At 37.0% G+C, this 20,546-nt stretch overlaps 1 protein-coding gene across 8 annotated transcripts in view; it reads left to right on the forward strand.

The window, feature by feature from the left end:
• The window catches only part of JAKMIP1 (janus kinase and microtubule interacting protein 1), a 170,355-nt gene that overhangs the window by 24,115 nt on the left and 125,694 nt on the right, over nucleotides 1-20,546 (forward strand). For 2 of the 8 annotated variants that reach the window (XM_075148716.1, XM_075148719.1), the window contains exon 1: nucleotides 18,956-19,178. The exons of the other annotated variants lie outside the window; for them this stretch is intronic. The gene's annotated coding sequence lies outside the window, so the exon portion shown is untranslated. Of the gene's footprint in view, nucleotides 1-18,955; nucleotides 19,179-20,546 lie in introns of those variants that run through there. 8 annotated transcript variants of the gene reach the window in all.

Here is a 20,546-nt window from a genome sequence, read left to right on the forward strand (position 1 = left end):
CTTCTGCTCTGTAAGTGTTTGAGTTTCTAAAAGCAACTTCGTGTGTGTCCAAAGCTCAGCTTTTGCATTTTCCAAGTTAACGCAGATCTTTCATTGCTAAACCAGTCACTGTTCACCAATGTTTAATGTAATGTGTGTCCCCAAAAGGGACTAAGTCAGTAGGTACATCATGCTAACATACAGTGCTAAATTGTGTGTGCCTTAAAAAATGTAATTACTGGAATTTTTGCTCAGAAATACAATTAGAGGGAAAGTTAGGGTCCTTTTCTGTGGATCTAGAAGTCTTTTGTTCAAATCAGAAGCAATCCTAATACAAAATATTATAGGATGTCTGTTCCCTATTGAAACTAGGTCACTTTGTATAAAATAATTAAAGATTTATTGGTCCTTAGGGAAGAACCTAGATCTCTAGACTAATGTTTGGGGCACTCAGTGGAGAATAATGAATCACTCGTTTGCTGAGCAAGTACTGTAATCATTATAATTGCGTGAAGGGCTGTTACAACACACTCTTCCAATTGCATCCTAAAGATAAAATTGCCACGTGCTTCATTTTTGAAGAAAAGGGCATGGGCAATTGAACTACAAAAGAGGGTTTATAGCTGTATTAGGTGGAGATGCCCATCTTAGGAAATCTTAGTGTCAGAAATACAGCTTATTGCCCATTTTCTGCTGAGGGAAAAGTGAACTTTCCCATTTATTGTAGAGGCAGAGGAAGGGCCGAAGGTTGGATGTTCCACTTCTCTTAAGTGATCGGCGTATGAATTGTGCATTTTGTGATGCTGCAATTGCCAAACCCTCTGTGAATCTACCCCAAAATCATTAACTAAAAATGATGTAACACAATCACCATTAACACATGGTGCAGCTCCCAGCAGTCCAATGTGCTGCCCATCTGAAATACTCAGAATAACCTGGAAACTTAGAAGTCATGTCTGTTTTTTTTCCTTCTCAGTAGCAGCTTCTCGACAGAGTTGGAAACACTTAGTATTTATCTCTGAAAGCAGCTTAAATGACAGTCACTTGAACGCTGGGAATATTGATGACCTAAGATGTTTATTCACCTTTGACTGATCCTAATGCACCGGGCAACTGGAATAGCAAAGCCACAATTATAAGAAAACATAATGAGTAGGATCAAAGAACAGTGAAAAGTTTAATGGCAGCTTCCTTAGCAAGTGTTCCTAATTCATTCATTAATTCATTGTTCCCAATTAAATGTTTCATATTAACCAGATTTAAAAAGATGGTCTGCTAGCTGACAGCAGTGGGTGACGGTTCTCAACTGCAGCAAAAAAAAGACTTGGTATTGGCTTGTCTCAAGGTAAAATGTCATGAGGCGAAAACAAAACCATCAAAACAAACATATAAAGAACTGTAGCACCCTTACATAGTAAGAATGAGACCTAATTTAGCCCAAATGTTGGACATGTCACTTATATGGCAGTGAACCCACCATGACTGTTTTATCTGTGTAGTCTCCTGGTTCCAGTAGTAAAGTGTCTTGGCAAAGGACGGCAACTTCTGAAGTTGTACATCTCAGGGGTTCAGCAAGTTAGATAAAGCAGTGTAACACTGTCATTAAGAAGGGACTTGATGCTATTATGTGTTGTAAAGTTTTCTTATTAGCCCTGAACAGTGAAGCAATTAATGGGTTTTTTTTGTACCTAGTTTTAAATTAATGCAGGTAATACCTATATACATCAGTATCAAATATTTTCTCTGTGTACATGAAACAATCTATTTTAGGATTGCTTTGGAGGGCTTTTTTTTCTTCTAGTTGGGAACATCTCACTTTTTTACCTGCAAAGCTAGTTGCCTCAAGTAATTTGAGCAACTCCTTTGAATTAGCTTTCTGAAATACAGAAAAAACAGTAAATGTAATTCTTTCCAGCTCTCAAAAAAAAAGACACTAAAATAGATTCTCTGTGCCTGTAGTGTAGCAGTTTCTGGTATTCTAACATTCTTCTGCTTTGAAGCCCTGTACTCACTTCACTTTTATCCTGCCGTAATCGTTCTCTCATTGCCTGCCTTTTCTGCAAATGTTATAAACTCACTGGAGTGATGGGGAGGGCAGACGAGATGATTGAGTTTTCATTTTCAATTGTGCGTACGTAATACAGGTCACCTCTTCTGAGAGGGTTTGTATACTGAAATAACTTTTTTTTTAAAATCTCCATTATTTCAAGTGAAGCAATTTCATAATCTGTTTCTAAAGTAGGCAGATTAAGAAGAAATATCAGTTACATAAATATGCAACTGTAGATGGTAAGGGTTTACAGTCACCAGGTATGCTAAAGATGATGCTGACATTAAACTTTGTTCTTTGTCATAAGGAGGAGCAGTATAAATAGACTCCTAAATAACTCTTCTTGTAGAATAAGCGTATTGCTATTGTACTTCTTCACTTGAACTTCAAAAATATTTTTGTTTTTACTGTGTCATGATAATGTTGTACCATTAGGTAGTTTTCCTGTCTTAGTCTGATGTGAGTAATAGAAAATTAAATTGCGTTATTTAGTGATTGTTAGAATAATTCTTCTCTGTCCTCCTCCTGAATATATCTTCCAGCAGCCAGATAGCATGCGGAGCATCCAAGCAGTAGCCAGAAGCAACGCTGTGATGCAGTTCTCTTCTAGTCTGGTGCAGGCAACTGAGTATCTCCAGGATCCATTGGAAAGCAAGGCAGAAATTGGAAGTCAATGCATGCAGCTGGGAATGCCCTACAAAGTCAGGACATCCCTTGCAAACTAGCACATCTAGTCATGCAAGGCTCTCCTGATATTTTATGTTGTCAGGAAGGCAAAAACTGTTCTGTTTCTGTCAATGTACCACAGCAAAGCAGACTTTCTGCAGGATGATAAATGACAGATTTTTAATACTATTTGACACAGCTGCATTAAGTCTGTTGCTGAAAGAATGACAATATTTTTTTTTTTTTTTTAATTCAAAACCACATGATCGTGTAGCAGAACTTCATTTAGACATGAAAGGTTAAATCATGTTACTTCTTACACTACTCATTCATCTGTTTGGAAGATTGCTATTTTGGTTTGAAGAACTTGCCAGAAGGTAAGTTCTTGGCTGTGGGTCGTGAATATATAAATCTTTATTCCATAGTGGTAAATTTTACTCTCCTTCTACATCTAAGTTCATGAAAGAGAGTATCTTCTGCTATGACATTCTGCCCGAGTAGTACACTCTCAGGCCTTATGAACAGATAAATCATTTAGCATTTTTTTTTTAATTACTGAAGAACACCATACTCTGACTATTTTTGCGAATTATTAGAACATTGATGAATACTATAGTTTGTAAGGAAGACGCAGAAAAATAAGAACATATTTTGTGAAGGATAGCTGTGCAAATATGCCAACTGACAGTACATTTTTTGGTAATGAAGCATTTTAGGTAAGTCATGTAGCACTTCTATTTCAGAACATGAAAATTTCATAGTGATTTTAGAAGTTGGCTTTAGAATGAAATCTTTTCTTCATTTTTTCATTACAAGAAATAAAAATACACGTGGATTTGTTAAGCCATTCCATGTCACAACATGATCCTCAGTGGTAGTCCCTCATGTATACTCCTCTCCGTACCCAACAGTAGCTAGCAATAACCAAAATGAAAGAAGGAAAACAATATTTTGTTCATTTGACTGCATTATCCCCTCTTAGTATTTTAAGTTCCCTGTTAACTGTCCGATGTCTTTACATCTGCTAGATCTTTTCAGACCTCTTCAGTTTTTGAAGAAATAATAAACTGCTTCTTGGTATAAAACATCAGTCAGATATTCCATTTAATTCCTAGTCTTGACTCTGTTGTAGATGCCTTTGCGTAATGCCCTTGGGTCCTGTAGTAACTGCTCTGTAAATGTGGTGGCATTTTCCATTCATCATTTTTGTTTGAAGGAAGAAAATAGTGTCTTCAGTAGTCTCTTACTCTTATCTGGATTATGTGTACCTGTAAGAAAAATTCAAATTAACATAAAAAGCATTGTGAATCAAGCTTTTAAATATAATTTACTGTAGGAATTCAGTTACTTTTTGTCATTACCAGTATGATTTTATGTGGCAAAGGACTGTTTTTTACTTCCCTCTGAAACTTTTTTCAGTTAGGAAGCATTTCTTTTCTTTTTTAAAGCATACAGTTGGTAAGAAAAATCACTTTACAAAAATGCTCTATTGTAATTCTGCTTTTATAACCTATTATCATTTAAGTGTTTTATTTTTTACAGTCAAGATACTTCTTAGGAGCACTTACTTTTTTACTCCTCCTGCACTTTAAAAGCATTAGTATGAATTATGTCCTATTGGAATACTGATGAAGGCTTTTTGGGGGAGGAAGGTTGTAGGGCGCGGCCGTAGTCCACTCTGCATCTCTGAACTTGTACGCTCTTGTTCTAGAATGAGTTGCTATAGAAGTGTGTGTTGTTTTTGTAGTACTAAGGCACTGACAGAATTTTACACTAGTGGTCTCAGAGTTGATTTTTGAGACAGGTAAGAAAGGCTGGATGGACGTGGTGTTGGTAATGCTAAGGTCAGTGAAGTGCACTTTTTATTTTGACACGCTAGAAATACCAGACTAGAGAACTGCTCCTGCCTCTCCTTGCCTGAGAGAATTGCTGTTTCCACTATACATAATAGTCTTAATTTGTTTGGACTGAGGATGTCTGATGATAACCCAGGATGGCTCTCAGGATTTCATGAGGTTAGTTCACGGTTACAGGAAGCTTAAAAAGCCTTCCCAGTTATCCTGTCGTACATGAACTGTTTGATTACGCAATCAAACTGAAAGAAAACTTGGCAAGAGCAAAGCTGGAACACTACTGAAAATAATTAACTCTGCCATAAATCATCATCAATAATGTAAAAATTAATCTTAACAATAGTGTGATTTTATTGCTGTTGTTAGGAAAGCCCACTGATCTACACACCTTTGGAAACTTTTATTTTTTCCTTAGATGCTTTTGGGTTTTTTTAACCTCTGGTTAGCTAATGTAAGTGTTCAGTACCAGGACAGGGTTTTTTTCAGAGCTGAGAATACTCTCCAGATCTTCACCGATTTTAAGAAAGATTTAGAAAAGCCTTTGTACTCATTAACATTTACATATATTTTCTGTAGTTTCCCCAGCAAGACCTAATATCATGAGAAATAATATCTTTACAAGGTTGGAAAATAACAAATAAGAAGATGCTATACTGAGTCAAGCAAAATGAAGTTGTCAGAAGTGACTAGAAACCCAGTAACTTATTTAGGGAGACAGGATTTTGTTATTTATCTATCATCTCTACCAAAAGAGGTGATTTACATGCAGAGAACAATCATAAAACAATTTCTCATTAACAGCAGCCATAACTCAACAACTCTATGGTTGATGGTTACCAGGAAAAGTAGGAATAAATCTATGCAGCTCATGAAAAGGAGGTAATAATTAGACAAAGTATTCTAATGTATTTAATAAAATCCCCTTTCATGTCTTGCAATAAGCTAAAAATAGGTAAGACTGCAAATACAAGTGTGTTATATGCCATCAGGATCAGTAATGCAAAAACTTAATTGAAAATTAGCTTCTGGTGTAAAGTGGAGCTTCTGAAGAGTTGCGATACGAATGCAAGCAAGACACTATAGGAAAAGGTCTTGAAAGTGTGGGTTGATTTTTATGGTGGTACTATTAAATAAACAGTTAAAGATAATTAAAACTGAACCCACCATGTCACGGGGCAGCCTGCCAATGGAAAAGCAGGCTTGAAAATGATCTCATGAACCAAAATCATCAGCACCTGTTCTGCCACTTTTTGAGCAATTTTTTAAGCAAAGAATTAACCTGATTGGTTGGATATTGTAGTTTCTTTGCCTTTGGGCTATCTGTCTTCCCAGTTAGGAAAATCCTTATGTTCACCACAGCTGTCTGTCTCCCCCACAAGCAAACCGATAAAAAATGTCCCCCCTAAGCCCCTTTGTTCGTCAAAGGGAGTCCTATTGGAAATACTGTGGAAATCCAAGAAACCAAGTACATCTTGAATTGAAGAAAAGCTAGCTGCTCATTTGGTAAGATCCTTGGCAATAAATAATCAATAATTTCTCAAGCTGTGGGGAGGATCTCCTGATGCTTTTTGCCTGTTTGAAACACTGATGCATTGCTTTCTGTTATTTCTATAGAAGTCGTCCATTCTATATAAGGTTTTCTACATTCAGGGAATTTTTTTATTTATATGTATGCACACAGAAATGCACATTTCTTTTTTATAAAGAGAGGGAATAGTTGTTTGTTTGGGGTTTTTTTTGCCTCTGTTCTGTCTCTAAATGGGACGACAATTAGTTTTCAGGGCTGGCAGCTAGTTCGGGAGAGGAGGAGGTAAAAATGTATGTTTTGTGTATAAGGGGAGATACATTAAATTATTTGGGGAAAAAGGTTTCAGGTTTTGTTACTGGCCTCTAATGAAAAGAAAAGTTATAATGTATTCTTAAATGCTACAACTTTAAAATTTCTATAGGAACTTAATATTTGGGGTTGGGATAGGTATATATGTGTTCTAGTGTAATCCACAGATCTATGGGCTTTTTGTTTCAAAGGCTAGGATTAGGATTTTTATTTGCACTGTATGAAGTGGAAGTGATCAAAGTATCAACTATGTTGTTCTCTAGAGTACTTGTGACCTGCGTTATCCTTCTGTCATGCAATTCTAGCGCTCTAAATTGAACGTCCTACATGAGAAAACACCTGCACAGTAATTGCAGATAGTCTTGCAAATGAGGCAGTGTGTATATTCCCCTTGTTTAGGGGAAGATTTATCTGCCTAAAACTCCTTTGAAAATGGAGGATATTGTTGCCTTGCCTTGCTACTTAGCAATGTTACAACTATTTTATGTCCTATCTATAGCCTTGTAGGGAATAGTGCAGTCTCCTAACTCTCTCTTTCTGCAGCCAGCTGAAGTGATTTGCAACTAAAACACAGACATCACCCATACTTTTAAATTTTGCTGGACACGAGGATGAAAGCTTAATACACTATTGCAGATCTGGATGAAACCAGTAACTTAAGTACACTGTAAGGAATGTATGCTGGTGCATTAACTTTCCTGGAGACCACTCGTAGCTGCAAATCCTGGCTGTGAGTATGCTGGCTTTCACAGGATTGCCCAGGAGGACCTTCTTCTTCCTCACCTTTCTAATAGGTAGATACCTTCGCTCCCTTGCCTTCCCTCTCTCCCATGCTATGCTCCTTGCTTTTAGCTATGTCACCAGCCCCACATTATTTTCTGAGCACCACTGCATGTTCAGGAGTCTTTTGCATAGTGAGAGATGATAGAAGTCCTGTAAATCAGTGTATCTGAAACTTAAGTGGCAACTTAGCAGAGATGCTGTATTTCTGTTCTGCTTCCAGGCCTATTTAATGTTAATGCAAGTTGTGCATGAATAACAATAGATTAGGACTTTTTTCCCTTTCTTTTTTTTTTTCTTTTTTTCCTTTTTCTCCTTTTTTTTTTCCAAAAAAAAAAAGCAACACTGCAAGCAAAAATGTTAGCAAGGATCAGTGATGCTATTGAAGATGTAGTTAGACTGTTTTACAAAGAAGTAATATGATCTAATGATATTCCAGCAGGTTGAAAATCCAAGTAATTTGTTTTGTAATCAGTAGCCTATAATCCTGCTCTGTAAAGAAAATTAAATCTTTATAATTAATTGATATAAATTAGAGAGGATGGAATGGACTAAGCCTAAGATGGGCTCTGAGTTCAGGATTGCTTTGGTATGAGAATGGTTTGTGAGCTAAAAGTACTCTTGTGTACTTTTGAGGGGTGTTATACTACTTCATCCCAATGTATGCCTTACAATTTTCCTCTGATCCTGAAGACAAAATGTATAGTTATTGCATAAGTTTATTCATAATGTGAAAAAGTAGTTAGAAATACAATATGTTGATACCTTTTGACAAAAAAACTCAACACACCGACTTCCGAAAAAGACTCTAAGTACCTTTATGCTCTTACATAGTGTTTACTGTAAAGTTTAATGGGATATTAAGAGAAGAAAGTTAAGGCATGAATTTCTTAGTTGCCTCACCTCAAACAAAAGTAAGGCTTTCATGACAAGATTAGTAACAGGAGTCGATGATGAGATTTAAAGGGATTGTTCTAGTTTGTTCTTTCACAGACTGGTTGTGTAATCTGGGGTAGGTTTTAAAATCTTTTTGCCTCAGTTCCCTACTTAGAAGATTCTTCATAGAAAATATAAGCAATTTCTTCTTTCTTTTTTTGTTGAACCTTTCAGGAGATGAGATATATACATATATATCTTTTTTTATATATATATATATATATATAAAAAACCAACAACTTTTCAGAGCTTTTCTCTCTTCATTTCTCTTCTAGGGAAGCTTCATGCTGTTAGGGCTCAGAATTTCAATAGAAATAGAGGGACTGAATGTATGAGAGAGTAATTTTCTGCAGGATTCCTTTTATTTCATTTTAAGGAAAAAAATCCCAAACAAATTACTGTTAGCCAAACTGCCTAAATGCTTAAGTTTGTTCCTTCCTGTTGTAAAGCATATGTACACTTGCAATTGCATGTTGGGGTGTTAGATATATGAAGCCGTTTTCAGTAGGAAATGCTGCTAGACTTCCTTCTGGTCTTGCTATGGAGTGAGGTAAAGAGAACTTTTTAACTTCAGCATTGTCAAGGGTGAATTCAGCTTTGTTAGGCCTTTTCCCCTTTTAAGTCTTGATGTGAAACTATAGTGTGGTTGACATGGACTGAGGAAGCTATAGCCTGGTTGATACGGGCTGATCTGTGCCACTGTACTGGTACTTCCCTCTTTGGATAAAAGACACAAGGGTATTCTTGTGTAGATGATAACAACGAAAAGAGCCTGAACTACCCTCTTAAATGGAGACTTCTGTGTTTCCTTTTTGATAATAGAAAGTTGGCTTTTATATAAAGTAAACGTAGAACCTATAGACTGGTTTCTAAATATAGATTTGATGTGATTGATATCAATTTAGTATGTTTGGAAGGAAAGAGAATGTGGCATGGAATGTCAATTAACTGTTCTGTTAAGTGGAGCAGAAGACCTAAGTAGCATCACTGTATCATGCAGAACGTATTTGACATAATAATCTCCTAAAACTTCTTGAAATATTTCTGCAAGGACTTTCTTTTTCTTTTTCCTTAAAGATGCCTACATATGATTAGCATTTAAAACACAAACTTCGCTAGATGTATTACTCTATTTCATTAACCTAACAGTTTTTTTGTGTTCTGTATGTATTATTTGAAATAGAATTTCTGCTAATACTTATTACTTTAAAGGAGTTGCATGGTATTATTTCACAGACAGAATTTAGCCAGCCAGTAGATAATAGTACAGGTATATAGAACTTTGAATATCTTTCATGGAGCATTGCTGATATGCATGGAGCATTGCTGAAATAATGGAAACTCTGGAACATATGTGTCATTCGTATATAACTTCCACATCTTCTAGTTTGTTGTTTCCTCTCTAAAATAAGCAAAAGCATTTATAGATTTTTTTTTAACCATGTGTTACTGTTAATACTAACAATATCAATAGGAATATCATATGTAATATGAATATCAGCTATGTATTACTGTAATAGTGTTGTGTGAGCTGTGTCTTGTGGCTTCAAGTGTGTGTGTGTGGACATGTGCACGTGATATATCTTTGTTCCATGTGCTTGCTACTGCAACCAAATGAAAGAACAAATTTTCACCAGTCAATAGTTCTTCCAAACCGAAGTGTACTGGATGCCAGCTGAAATGGGAAGAAAGTGTAAACGAGGAAACTGATTTCAGTGACTTGCAAAGCAGAATTGCTGATGACAGTATAACAATTAATAAACACTTTTTTTTAATCAGTGTCCTTTTGAGGATTCATGCTTATTGTAAGGTAGCGTAAAAATGGTCTATATAAACCCTTGTATTTTTGGATGAAAGGTGATGTGATCAATGGCAATTTTGCTGATTCTAATTTTTGAGGTATGTGAATGGGTACTCACCTAACTGTTTGCATTTTTTTCCCGTCAGCTCTGGCAATGTGAGTTTTAAACCTTTAGGAAATTTTCAAAAGCTGAATAGCCATGATAAATGTCATGGAGTGAAAAAAATCATGCCATGCCTTAGGTATGAATTTTCCTAAGCCTTCATTAAGAAGTAGTTCCAGTGAAGCTGAGGAAAAGCCCTCAAGATATGAGTGAAAAAAATGAGGTGTATCAAACAGGACTTGTTTTTCCTACAGCTTTGGGAAATCTGCTGTATAAATTATTGTCAGATTGCTTTTTCTTTTCTCTTTTGGGTTTTTTTAATATCCATTTCAACATGACAACTTGATGATAATATAGGGTGAAGACTGTAACCAGTCTTTAGGTAGTTATTTCATCCCTCTTCTTTCCAAACTGTGCTTTAATGTCCATTATTAATTTTTGAAACTAGAAATAGGCTTGTTCTCTACCCAACAAAAAACCTGTATAAAGACTTTTCTTGGAAATAGAAAGAAAATAATAGCATAGTCTTTTTCAAGTGGTACTCACTTTTAAGAGGAAATCATTAAAACTTAACTTGGTAAAAATTATATTTGTAAGAGATGTTCTAAAAGAAAAATCATAATATCATCTTCTGCTAATCTCTCTGTCATTCAATAACTTGTATCTAATTAAAATAATAAGATTTATGGAAAACAAGACATAAATGACTGTTTTTTTTTTTCTTCCCCCAAATAAAACACTAAATGTTAGCAGCTAAACCACTGGAAGCCTACTCTTGTAGTACTGGCTCTAATAATGCATGGATCCTTAGTCTAATACTTGATCTCAAATAATGACCAGTACCATAATATTTCAGAGAAAGAGTCAAGAAACCTTAAGTACAGGTCTCATTGTAATCTTGAGCTGACCCATTTATACGTTTTTGTAATATTTAAGGAGAAGTTATACTGTGTCACACTTTGTTTTATCTAACACAGCATCTAGTATCCTAAGCATCAGTAAGCTGAGTCTGGGGTAAGAGTAGAAGCCGGGCAAGAATATGAGATGCTTCCCACTTACTCTTCCATCCTCCAACTGTTTGCAGCTCAGTGGTTTTCTGTGCTGAATGTTTGTTTTTTTTTTTTTTTTTAATTTAGCAACCATCACTGGATTATTTTTCCCCAGAAATTTGTCCATCCTCCCCCTCAACCCATGTAAATTTCCAGAGCAACAGGCCCTTTAAATTATTTTCATTACTTTGCTGTCTGTTCCTTGAAGAGCCACCTTCTTCTTCTTTTTTCTAAATCTGCGCCCTACTATATTTTTGTTCTAGAAGAGAGTGACCAGTTGATTCCTAACCGTCGTCTGCATTATACGAATATCCTCCTCCAAACTGCCTGTCTTCTAAGCTGAAGAGCTCTATGCCCAGTTTTCCTTGCACAGGAGCTGTTCCATACTTTTTGCCTTTTTTCCCCTCATTTGCTTTGTTCTTATGTTTATCCCAAGACATCTGCTGTTGGATTAGTACCCAGTTAGTGTCAGAGACAGTATGCTAGACTAGATGATCTTGGTCTGAGCCAGTATGGTTATGCCTAAGTCCTTCAACAGCCTGTGCTGTTGTCTAGTACTGCATATTGTATAAATACGGTGAATCTGTGAGCAATTTAGAAAAATACATACAGAAGAAAGAAGTCTGGTTCTCCCACCTACAGTAAAGTTTACCACGCTTTATATTTAACAAGAATTCTTCACATTCATTAAATGCTCATGTTTGGGCCCACAGTTTGATTGACCAGACTACTACTCAGATATTACACAGATTTTGCTAGGTTTTTTTAGATACAGTAGCCTAACTTGAATTCATCTGACTCATCTGTTACGACAGAGAAATTCTAGGGGTTCTTACGTGTGTGAGACTCACAGTGAATGTGGTCATTTCTTTCTATCCTTTCTGTTTACAAGTAAATGAAAGTAATGCACTGAGACTTCTGGCAGGTTATATACAGAGAGCAAAGACTTACAAGCTGTTCATATCTGGAAAAAATATTTAAGATTACCTTTGTATTGGTTTTTTTTTAATTCCTGTTACATATCTTTTTAGCCTTTGTCTTTGTAGTGAAGATGTAATGTTTTGTTTGGCTAATGCTAGTGGAAGCAAGGGAATCCCTTAGACTCTATGTACTTTGCTTTCTGAAGCACTTCAAACCCTTTTTTTTGGTTGTTTGGTTTGGGTTTTTTTTGATAGGCATTGCAGATCCTATAGAGTAATTTTTTAAAATTTATTAACATTATTGTGGAAGTTGATGTGAGATAATTTCCTTAAGTTCACAGCCCTTAGGCTTTAATGTGTGATCCCTGATTTTTAGGATGTCTTAATGAATATTTCTCTCTTCAAATTAATTTCTATCTTATGATTTGAAAACTGTAATTTAACTTACAGCTTCAGGTCAGAAAGCTTCCTTAGGTGAGATTATAGTTATGAAAAAAAAAATGCTGTGCACCATTTGTTAAAATCCATTGCATATTTAAAAAAAATCATTACTATATAATCTAAATATTTAGTATGAAAATCCAGCTGTGCCATTTGACTGTCGTACTTGCTGTTTTCACAGCACCATTCTTTATATGCCTATGATTTGTTGACAACTGAATATCAGGATGCATATGATAGATCTTACTTCTTTGAGGCATTTCTAGTCATGCCCTAATGTTTAAAGTGGTATGGCTGGAATTTCATTCAATATTCCAGATAATTTAGGAGTCTGATTTTGGATTTCTCAATAGTTCAAAAGGCTATTCTTGCTTGTGTTAGAAATACAGGGGCAAGAGAGAGAAAATAAAGGAATTGATATGTTGTTGGATGCCTGTACCACAGTTGCTACCCATGTGTGACTATCTTGCAGATTCAGGAATATTTTGCGGGTGCCCAATTGTAGGCATTTTATTTTTTTATCTATCTATTCTGTAAACCTTCTGTAGTCCAAAATGGTTTTGATTGCTGTGGTCTCTGTAGAGGTGATACAAGTTCCTACCGTTCTCTCCACAAAAGAAAGAAGCAGAACTTGCTTGCTTTTTTATTTATTTTTGGTCTCTCCTAGAGACTCTAATGAAGACCAAAGTGCTGCCAACATAGTATTTGTCCAACTACTCAATATCTAAGTTATTTTAATATCCAAATGCAGACACTTTATTGACCAAAATCTTAGCTCTGAGCAGTGAGGAAGCATTAATGTCAGTAGTAAGTACTCAAATTTCTTTTGCTTGTGATAGACTCTTGTTGCACACAAGATCAGGAGCTTAACTTGTATAATGTTTCTTGTAAATGGGGAGATAGCTTTAAAGACTGAATTAATTACCTGGTTCTTTTCAGTTGGGTGTCTGATTCCCAAGTGTGTCTCAAAATCTCCCTATCTCCCTCTTGTATATTAATAGAGAGAGAAACATGTTCTTTGATTAGCATTTTACAATATGGACTTCCTTAACAAAGATCAATTTATCCATGCATCAATTTATCCATGTCGTCGTAACATATTCCTGTAAAACAGAGCAAATACGTCATAAAAGATTATAAAGAAATCAACATGGTGACCTGACTCATATATCATAGTCAAGCTGTGTCATTAAAATGTGCAAACAAGTATTTGGAATTCAATATTTTCTTCTAATATCGGTAAATAATACTGATATACAGGAAGCATAGAAAGTGCTAAGGTGATGTTAATCTTACTATGTCAGTCTATTGCATACAAAGCAAGTAAGGTACAAAATCAGATCTTAAAATGGCATCTTTATATTGTTTGCATTTTTTATCATGATAAAATGCATGACGTGAAAGTACCAACAATTTTCAAGTCCTTAATCCACTTCTAAAATGCATTTTGTAAAGGCAAATCTGTCAAACAAACGTGCCGTATCTCAACATGTCAAGTTAGTTGTGGGCACTGAAGGATTTCGTTTTGGGAAAGTCTTGAGTATTCCCAACTCTTTTGTAGTGAACAGGAGTTTGTGTTCTGTGTTTTACTGTTTCAAAGTTGCTGTAATAGGACTGTAGAAGTTTGCAGTTAGTTGAACAAATGCAGCATTTATGTTTTGTATTCAACCAACGTATGTTTGCCATTTTTAGAGCAATGCCAGTTAAATTAAAACACACTGTGTGTGTGTATCTTGTTTTTGTTTTTTCTTCTCAGAAGTTATGTTACTGACAAGCTTGAATAATTGCAGAGGAGTCAGTAGAATACTGATCAATTATTTATTGTGTAATGAACTGATGCTTAAAAAGAAGATTGTCCGTATTGTCCTTGAGCACATAGAGAAAAATCACTGCTGGTACGCGTGCAGATAGGTCCACCATTGTTTAAGATATGAGGTGATAAGGCAGATGTTTTTTGTGTTGAACTGCATATTGAAACGGAATAAATTTGGAACAGTCATTTCAGTTGGATTTTGTCCATTGCACTGTGTCCATGCGTTAGTATGCCCAAATATGAAAGGTTCATGAGCTGTATTGTATGCACTAATCTGCAAGTGTTTAGAACATCTTTCAAATGCTACACTGGAGCAGGGAGCAAGTTTTTCTTTTCCTTCATTTATATTTGATTATTCCTGCTCAGATGGAGGATGGGGTAACTCTTTGTGCCCCATCTGGCCAAAGACTATGACAGAGTGGTTTTTTTCAGCAATAAAGCTGTAGAAAATTTGTAACATTTGGTTTTGTTAAAATGTTTATGGTGTATTTCAGAAGTGTGTGAAAACACTGTTTGATAGTTGTTCACCACCTATGTGTTTATACAAATAGTATTTATTTTTTCATCTCCCCTACCCTTCTTTGACTAAATCAGTGAATTAAAATGGAAGGAGAATGTGATTAAGTATAATGATGAAAAAACAGTCAGTGAAACAAAGTGATTTTTCTTTGGTCTGTGAATGTTACTTTGGGCTAAGTTGTAGTAATTGCAGGTTCCAGTGACTAGTAGATTAATACAGAATTCAGGAAGGGAAAATATAGTCTGTGTTAATTTTCTTGGGGGATACATTGTAGAAGGTCAGGGATAACAGATCCCTGTTATCTGTTCTTAAAGGAAAGAGTGGATTCTGCAAGTTTCAAGAAAAACGGGAATGCTTAGTGGAAGAAGCTCTTCTCAGAACAGCCTCAGCTGTTGAACATGGGTGTATTTTCAGTGCACCATGAGCAATCTAGAATACGCTGTGCAGAGTGGTCCTATACTAGTGAGAAATGAATCGGAACAGGCTGCTGGGAGGGGTTTGCAGGATGCATCCTTGGAGGTTTTCAAGACAGGCTGAATAAAGCCCTGAGCAATCTGGTCAGACCTCAGAGCTGCCCCCCCGAGCAGGAGGTTGAACTAGAGACCTCCTGAGGTCCCTGCCAAGCCATGCTATCCTGCTATCCTATCACGTGGGTAACCAGGAGTTCTCTCCAACAACGCTGCACAGTGTTAACTGTCACTGCTATTCAAGCATGGGAACACTGGTAATACTGAAAAAAAAAAAAAAAAAAAATCATCTTTTCATTTTTGACCGTTAAGCTGGTCCTGTAATAGCGAACTTGAAACTCTTCTTCCTTCCTTCCTACCCAGACCCTCACACTAAAATACTCAGTTGACTAAGACCAGCTTCATTCAGATGGAGACAATAAGGGATATCAGGATCCAGCATTTACCCCAGGAGTGTTCTTCCTGATCTGCCCACTGCAGCTGTCTTGGCGTGGCAGGACTAGTGGTATCCAAACAAAAAATAGTAAAAAGAGGCTAACAACGTTGAAATAATGTTCACTGCTTTGTTAAATTCAGTGGAATAACTGTTTTTTTTAATGCACATTCCTGTGAAGAGCAATGGCTTAAGAAGAAAAAGTGCATTTGTTACAGTGTTGTCAACATGTTGGTTTCATTTAGTAGCTTCCCACTACAGTATTCAACACCAACCTGCTTGACACCAACTATGAAGTTTGAGTTGATTACCTGTCACATTAGGAAGGCTCAGTCTTGCCAGAGTTATCCTGGAAAAGAAAAATGCATGCAATGCTACTAGCACCTGTGGTGTCTTGTATCAGAGCAGGGTGTGCTGCTAGAAAAACTAGAATTAAAAAATGTGAAAGAAAAAAAAAAAAGGCAAACATTCCCCCCCCGCCAAACTGGTTACTCTTACTCAGCGGTTCCATAAAAACGTGCCAGGATCTGTGAGCACATCTATTTGCTTGTGTTTTGTGTTTTGTATGTCACATACAGCTGTTTTCAGAATGTATTGAGTTAACAAATCCTTGGTGCTGTTGCTCTGCCCATGCTGTTTGCATCTTGATTTGCAACTCATCAAACTGTAAATAAGTAGTTCTTGATTGTTCTGGAGTTCTGTCATTTATATGTTAATAAAATTTACAAAAGCATATGCAAGGATAGGAAAACATATAGTGGATTTTCCTCCTCATTTGACCATCACTTCAGGGGGTAAATTTAAATTCTGACTTAAAATTTAGTTCTGTAGATCTGAGATACATAATGACCTTCATTTTCTTTGTAATTCTTGATGAATATGAGGTTTTAACCAGAAATTATTAAAAACAGCCCATGGAAAAATAAGGATCTTTAGCTGGTTGGGGTGTTTGGTTTTTGAGAGATTCTTAACACTCTGAATTCAATGAATATTTTCTGGATTGCTTGTTTTACAGAACCAAGAGTTTATTTCTTGTGCAGATGTGTGAGCCTAAGTGATGTTTGGCTTGTATGAAAACAGGTGATTAAAGCCATTCAGTTATAAAGTAGTCTGTTAAAACCTTTGAGGAGAAAATGTGTGGTTTAGATTGGAATTTGGTACTCTGGTTGATTTCTGCCCTTAAAAAGAGGGAAGCCCTACTGTGCAGTGCTGTGTTTAAATCATGCACAAAAAATGCTGCAAGTATGGTGATTGATAAGGCAAGTGCAGTGAACATTAGATCATTGCCCTTTCAAAATGCCTTGAGGGTCCTCTAAACAATCAAATTATCTTAGCCTGGCATTTAAGTGACCCTTAAATTAGTGGAGAGACATTTGAGAAATACTCTTACAGAACTGACATGCAATGCAGAGATAAATTTATCTATCCATACCTCCCCCCCAAAAAAAAAAAAAGTAAAGGAATAAAAAAGTGTATTTGGACATTACTTGGTCTGTTGTCCTTCTTAAGAGTAGGATGGATAGATAAAGCACTACTGACATATATTTGTTCAACTTGTTCCTAATTGCCTGCCTGATGAAGATGACTTCTCAGAAAGATTTGATAGATCTTTCTAGGTTTCTTCTTTCTAGGTTATCTACCTGTCTGGTTAGTCAGTCTTACTGGATCCCCCCCTCTCCCTCAGAGTATCTATCCTAAGTCTTACTCCTTTATCATTTGCTTCCCAGTTAACCCAGTGAGGATTTTATTCCTCTTTCTCCTGGCAACAACCTTTCACAGATATGAAGACTCTTACCACTTCTCTATCTTCTTTTATTCAAGGTTAACAATCCCAATTCTTTTCAGCCATGCCTTTTAAGCTGTTTCTTATGGCTTCTCTCTAGTCTCCTTAAATGGCCCATTTCTGCACAAAATTGGATGCATACTCTAGACTGAAGGTAATGAAGGGAATCACCTCACATGTGAGGCTTATTCTTGAACATACCAGCTGTATTTTGCCTGTTTGCAGAGGTAGTATACTTTAGACACTAGTTTGTCTGTTTTTTGAGACAGATGCATAGTATGTTGTTGAGTTCCTGGGTATGTGCTACTTGGGACCTTCTAAATAGTTGGTTAAGATGTCGCAAGTGATAACTTATCTGCTTTATTTATGCTCTTACTTGTCCATATCAAATTTTCTTAATTATATATGTCTTTTTGTTAATTGTGGGTGGTAACATAAGAATCCCTTCTTGGAGCTCATTTGGTAAACTTTTCTAGACATAATTCTGGGTTTTGGCATTTCAAGCTCATCCTTTTTTAATACTGAAAAAGTTTTGCAGATAAAAAGTATTTTGTTACATATAATACACCATGTTTTGGAGTGAAATAGATCATTATATATAGATAGAATGATAGAATCATTTAGGTTGGAAAAGACCTTTAAGGTCATCAAGTCCAACTGTAAACCTAACACTGCCAAGTCCACCACTAAACCATGTCCCTGAGTGCCACGTCTGCATGTCTTTTAAAGACCCCCAGGGATGGTGACTCAGCCACTTTCCTGGGCAGCCTGTTCCAACGCTTGACAATCCTTTCGGTGAAGAATTTTTCCTAATATCCAAGCTAAACCTCCCCTGGCAACTTGAAGCCATTTCCTCTCATCCTATCACTTGTTACTTGGGAGAAGAGACCGACCCCCACCTCCCTAGAACCTCCTTTCAGGTGGTTGTAGAGCGCGATGAGGTCTCCCCTCAGCCTCCTTTTCTCCAGGCTAAACAGTCCCAGTTCCCTCAGCTGCTCCTCACAAGACTTGTGCTCCAGACCCTTCACCAGCTTCGTTGCCCTTCTTTGGACGTGCTCCATCACCTCCATGTCCTTCTTGTAATGAGGGACCCAAAACTGAACACAGTATTCGAGGTGTGGTCTCACCAGTGCCGAGTACAGGGGACAATCACTTCCCTACTCCTGCTGGCCACACTATTTCTGATACAGGCCAGGATGCCATTGGCTTTCTTGGCCACCTGGGCACACTGCCGGCTCATGTTCAGCCGGCTGTCAGCCAGCACCCCCAGGTCCTTTTCCTCTGGGCAGCTTTCCAGCCACTCTTCCCCAAGCCTGTAGCATTGCCTGGGGTTGTTGTGGCCGAAGTGCAGGACCTGTCACTTGGCCTTGTTGAACCTCATACAGTTGGCCTCAGCCCATCGATCCAGCCTGTCCAGATCCCTCTGCAGAGCCTTCCTACCCTCGAGCAGATCAACACTCCCGCCCAGCTTGGTGTCGTCTGCAAACTTACTGAGGGAGCACTCGATCCCCTCGTCCAGATCATTGATAAAGATATTGAACAGGACCGGCCCCAGTACTGAGCCCTGGGGAACACCGCTCGTGACCGGCCGCCAACTGGATTTAACTCCATTCACCCCAACTCTCTGGGCTCGGCCGTCCAGCCAGTTTTTTATCCAGCGAAGAGTACGCCCATCCAAGCCATGAGCAGCCAGTTTCTCCAGAAGAATGCTGTGGGAAACGGTGTCAAAGGCTTTACTAAAATCCAGGTAAACAGATGCATGTTTTATTTCAACTTTCTTTAAGGGAATTCCAATCTGGTGTCTTATGCCCTACTGGCAATCAGCTAAGAAATGTGAAAGCTGGTGTTACAACTAATGACAAACATGTTTCTGTGCCTTAGCTATAAACCAACAAAACCACTTAGCAACCTGAATCCTCTAAGAAATGCTACTAACTTCTGTGATGCTCTGAGTAATGGGTTGCGATTTCTGGGTTTCACTTAGCTGGGTGGCTCCCTTGGCTACACAGCTGAGGCTCAGAAGCACGTTTGCCCAAGAGAGTGGTGTCCTGCAGTTGACATTCACAGAGAGGTGCTAATGATCCAACAAAGCCAGCAAGCTGCTATGCTTAATACAGTTATCATTTGTACTGTAGATTGGACTTTAATTAAATTTCTTCATTAGGCTAAAATCCAATAAATCTAGAAATGTTAACTAGCAGGAGCCAGGTCAGGGGACAACTGTGTTTTAACTTGTTATCCTGCCTTTGTAGTTTAGGCAAGATCTGAGTTGAATAAAAGTTCTTGTATCTGCTCACGTTTTTTGTCAAAACAAAATTACTTGTTCATGTTGGTTTACTCCTGGCCTCGTTTTGGAGACCATCGATTATTTAAAAAAAAAGAAGACTATAAATATAGTATGTTACGGAAATATATTTTTAGTGCTATATAAGAATAGAATATTATGTGTCAACTCTTTACCTGGATTCCTATTGATCAATGCATTCATATTATTAATTCATTAAGTATCTATTTCTATCTTAGAAATCTGTGGTGCTGCTCTTGAATCAGGACCTCAGTTCTGAAAGTTCAGTCATCAATTTTCTCAATTTCAACAATTTCTTATTGGGATGATGTAATAGTATTTACAAATTTTTTCATAACTCTGCTCCTTAACAAGAATGACTGGAGATATTCTTCAGGTTACAACACATTTCTAAAGAGCAGTTTAAGGGGGCTTCCCTTTTATTCCATGCCTTTGGAATTAGAGCAGATTGCACTAAAATTTCCAAAGACGATTACCAAGTTTCATGGAGCTTAAAGTAAACAAGTAGTGTATGCGTAGGAGAATCTAGTTCCGTGTGTGTAAATCATGTTCTCCTCCCTCTGCAAACATGCTGATGACTTGCTTGTAGCAGTACTAAGTCATATTTTATAAACATCAAAACCAAAAGGGAAGGGATAATTTATCCTATTGCAGTACAGAAGCCAGAGGATCTCGTGGGATAAAGTGATGACTTACTTTCTGTTACCTTCTGGGTGAAATAGTACCAATACATATCAATTATCTTACAGGTAAATTTTATTTTCTCCCCAAATGTTACTGCTTGGCTTGGCATTTTGATGTTAATTAGGT

Source organism: Calonectris borealis, chromosome 4, assembly GCF_964195595.1.
Source record: "Calonectris borealis chromosome 4, bCalBor7.hap1.2, whole genome shotgun sequence".
Lineage (NCBI taxonomy): Eukaryota > Metazoa > Chordata > Aves > Procellariiformes > Procellariidae > Calonectris > Calonectris borealis.